Source organism: Rutilus rutilus, assembly GCF_951802725.1.
Source record: "Rutilus rutilus genome assembly, chromosome: 8".
NCBI classification, from domain to species: Eukaryota; Metazoa; Chordata; class Actinopteri; order Cypriniformes; family Leuciscidae; genus Rutilus; species Rutilus rutilus.
Window position 1 is genome coordinate 1,979,579 of NC_140222.1, and position 4,485 is coordinate 1,984,063.

The window sequence follows — 4,485 nt, forward strand, 5'->3', positions numbered from 1 at the left end:
GATACTGTAGTAGACGGTTGCATAGTTATAATTTAGTCCCTGATATTATCAATCTTATAAGTGAAGTCATTACTGCTGTGCTGCTTGGAAACTTCTGGGCTTGAAGCTTTATTTTTCGTTAGTTTAGCCACTGTTTCAAATAAATACCAAGGGTTTTGTTTATTTTCTTCTAATAGGGTTTAAAAATAAGCAGATCTAGCAGCTTTTAAGGCCTCTCTGTATGCAATCGGGATGCTGAGATGATGAAACTGATTAGTAAGATTATTAATAAAGCAATCTTTAGTGGCCGAAATGATAGGTCTAACATATTTATAACACGGAGTCGGCTTTGCAGCCTTGGCTAAATGTAATTTACATGAGACTAGACAGATCTGAGATGTCATCGCTCTGCTGCAGAATTTCAACGGCATCAACATCTATTCCATGTGATAATATTAGATCTAGAGTATGATTACGACAATGAGTAGGTCCTGACACGTGTTGTCTAACTCCAATAGAGTTTACAATGTCTTTAAATGCCAATCCCAATACCGTATTTTCCGCACTATAAGGCGCACCGGATTATAAGGCGCACCTTCAATGAATGGCCTATTTTAGAACTGTTTTCATATATAGGGCGCACCGGATTATAAGGCGCATATAGAATAGAAGATACTGCAGTCAAACGTTTGACTGGGTTTGCGTTATGCAGTGGTCACCAACCTTTTCAAGCCTAAGATCACATCCAAAGTCCAAATGTAAACCAAGATACCTTGTTTATACTCGACGCGTCCGCATGAGCGCGAAGTTAATAAAAAAAATAATATCCGTCTGCTCAGGCAGATTCGGCTTAACAGCGCGCGCGCCTCTGAATCCGAAGATGCATGACTTTGAGCCGAATCTGCCCGAGCAGACGGATATTAGTAGTACATCTCATCACACCGGCACCCAGTTTGCGCGTCTAAATCAGTTGTATGGTCTGGTGTTCAGTCTAAAACAAAACAGTTACGTCAAGTATAAATGCCTCGTCTGTTTGGGGAGTTGCGCGCGCAGTCAGCGGAGGCTCGCGCTCCGGTGTCAGGCGAAAGTATAAACAAGGTTTAAGTCAGCGGTTGTTTAACAGACGTTAACATAAGGCGGCAGATCCATATATAAGGCGCTCCGGATTATAAGGCGCACTGTCGTTTTTTGAAAAAAATAAAGGCTTTTAAGTGCGCCTTATAGTGCGGAAAATACGGTACATGTTTTTCATTATCTATATGTATATTAAAATCACCAACAATTAGTACTTTATCTGCAGCCAATACTAACTCTGATAGAAAGTCAGCAAATTCTTTGATAAAGTCTATATGGTGCCCTGGTGGCCTGTATACAGTAGCCAGCACAAATCTCAAACGTGATTTGTCATTTACACTATGTATTTTTACATTAAGCACCAACACTTCAAAAGAAGTATATTTAACACTAGATTTCTTAGTGATTTTGAAAATATTACTATAAATTACAGCAACACCTCCCCCTTTGCCTTTCAGACGAGGTTCATGTTTATAACAGTAATCTTGTGGGGTGGACTCATTTACAGTAATGTAGCCTAATCGTTTGGTTTTAGCCAGGTTTCTGTCAAACACAGCACATCTAGGTTATAATCTGTAATAATATCATTAACAATAAGTGCTTTTGAAGTAAGGGATCGAATATTCAGCAACCCAAGCTTTAGCATTTGCTCATCTGTATTATAGCTGTTTTTTATTTGTTGAACATCAATTAAATTTTTAACCTTAGATAGGTTGAAACGTTTTTTGGATTTCCAAATTCGGGGAACAGACACAGTCTCTATATGATGATAGCTAGGTGAAAGAGGCTCTATGTGATGGGATTTATCTGACCTTATCTGGTTTAGCCAGTCTGTCTGCTTCCTGACCTGAGCCCCAGATTGTCATGTTTGAGCTCTAAGACTATGTGCCATATTACTAGAGAGAAGAGCAGCACCATCCCAGGAGGGATGAATACCATCTCTTTTCAACAGGTCAGGTCTGCCCCAAAAACTTTTCCAATTGTCTATGAATTCTATATTATTTTGCGGACACCACCTCGACAGCCAGCCATTGAGTGAGGACAATCTACTGACTATCTCATCTCTCCGGCGAACAGGAAGGGGGCCAGAGCAAATGACAGTGCCTGACATCGTACTTGCAAGTTCACACACCTCTTTAACCCTCTGATGGTCTTCGGGGTCTTTTTGACCCGCAAATGACTTTTGCTCAAATTAAAAAAAAAATTCCCTTTGTCCAAATGGTATGAAACCTTCTACGGCTCTCAACACTTTCTAGATCTACAAAAAAAACAAAAAAAAATTGGAATGATATCTGTTTTTATGTTGGCGTGACAAAATTTGTGACACTCGTGGTCTTCGGGGTCTCTGGAAGACCCCGCAATCAAAATAGACCAAATTCATCATCAAAATCAGAAACAACGCAGAACACATCGACAGAAATGGCACAAATAAAGTGGCACACTTCCACCAATGCAAAAAACATCCACAATGCTAAATTATATTGCTCACAACACGCGTACAGACACACACACACACACACACACACATATAGAGGAATACATTTTTGAGACTATAAAATCTGTTCTCTTATCATTTGTAAAATAAAATCATCCAAAATGCAGTACCACCACAAAAATAAATTGGTGACACTGACACATTGAAAATGTGCACACACACACACACACACACACACACACACACACACACACACACACACACACACACACATTTGTAAGGCTATAATTTGTCAAATAAAATCATCCAAAATGCAGAACCAACACAAATATAAAGTGGTGACACTGACACCGACAATGTGTACTCACACACTCTCTCTCTCACACACACACACACACACACACACACACACACACACACACACACACACACACACACACACACACACACACACAGGAACATTTGTAAGGCTATAATTTGTCAAATAAAATTATCCAAAATGCAGTACCACCACAAAAATAAATTGGTGACACTGACACATTGAAAATGTAAACACACACACACACACACACACACACACACACACACACACACACACACACACACGCATACACACACAGAAACATTTGTAAGGCTATAATGTGTCAAATAAAATCATCCAAAATGCAGAACCACTACAAATATAAAGTGGTGTGGTGACACTGGCACATCGATAATGTGTACTCACACACTCTCTCTCTCTTTATCTCTCAGACACACACACACACACACACACACACACACACACACACACACACACACACACACACAAAATTGTGTGTGTGTCTAGAATCTAGAATTAGATTAAAAATAAATGATTGAAATAAATGATAAAATCTTAAAGACTCCAACATTTCTGTTTGTAACATTTTGTTCAGGTTTGATTCTAATCATAATGTAACATTATTGAAAAACTGGTGTTTTTTCAGTACAAAAAATACTAAACTTTGACAAAAAATATTAAATTTTTGTTATAATTGTGATTTTATAATATTTAGATATGAATCCAACTGAATCCAACTTGTGAAAAGATATCTTTCAGGTAGTCAAATAGCATATAGTGGAGCTCTATAGCCATCTAGTGGTTAAAGTGATTATTATTATTATTTTTTAAACTGCATTTTCCAAAAAATGGGTATAAATGTTACATTAAACCATTTAAAATGATCCATGTTATCCCCATGAATGAAAGTTAGAAATCTGGGTCTTTTATAAAGTGAATTTTACATCAAATGCTGTTTTTTTTTGTAAAAAGCCTATTTAAATAAATGTTTATTTATTTATTTATAGAAATTTAAAAGATATCATAAATCCTCCAAAAACTGCACAAATGTTGAGTAAAAACATTAACAAACAGAGTAAAATTACATTTGTAAAAAAAAAAAAACTATTATCTTGTTACAAAATTAAATGTTATTGTCTGGGGTCTCTGGAGACCCCAAAGACCACGAGTGTGGACAGAAACGAAGACCATCAGAGGGTTAATATTAATTTTGGTGATCTCCAAATGGCAGAGTCAAACATCATTTGTGCCGACGTGAATAATAAACTTAGAGAATTTACGATTAGCATTAGCCAGCACTTTTAAATTTGCTTTGATGTCAGGCGCTCTGGCTCCCAGCAAACATGTGGCTATGGTGGCTGGTGGCTCTATTTTCACGTTCCGTGTAATAGAATCGCCAATAACTAGGGCACAATTCACAGGATTCTCAGTGGGTGTTTCACTGAGTGGGGAGAACCTGTTTAATGTTGTTATCGGCACGGAAGAGCGGTGTTTTGTCCCGCGACTACAGCGTCTCACCGTCACCCAGTTGCCCTGCTGCATGGGCTCTACTTCAGCCGGAACCGAACAGTGTACAGAGTTCACTAAGCTAGTCGCATCCAAAGCAGTATCTAAAGCCCTTGCACTCTTACTATCCTCGATTAAAGTTTGGATGCGTGTCTCTAATTCTGAAATC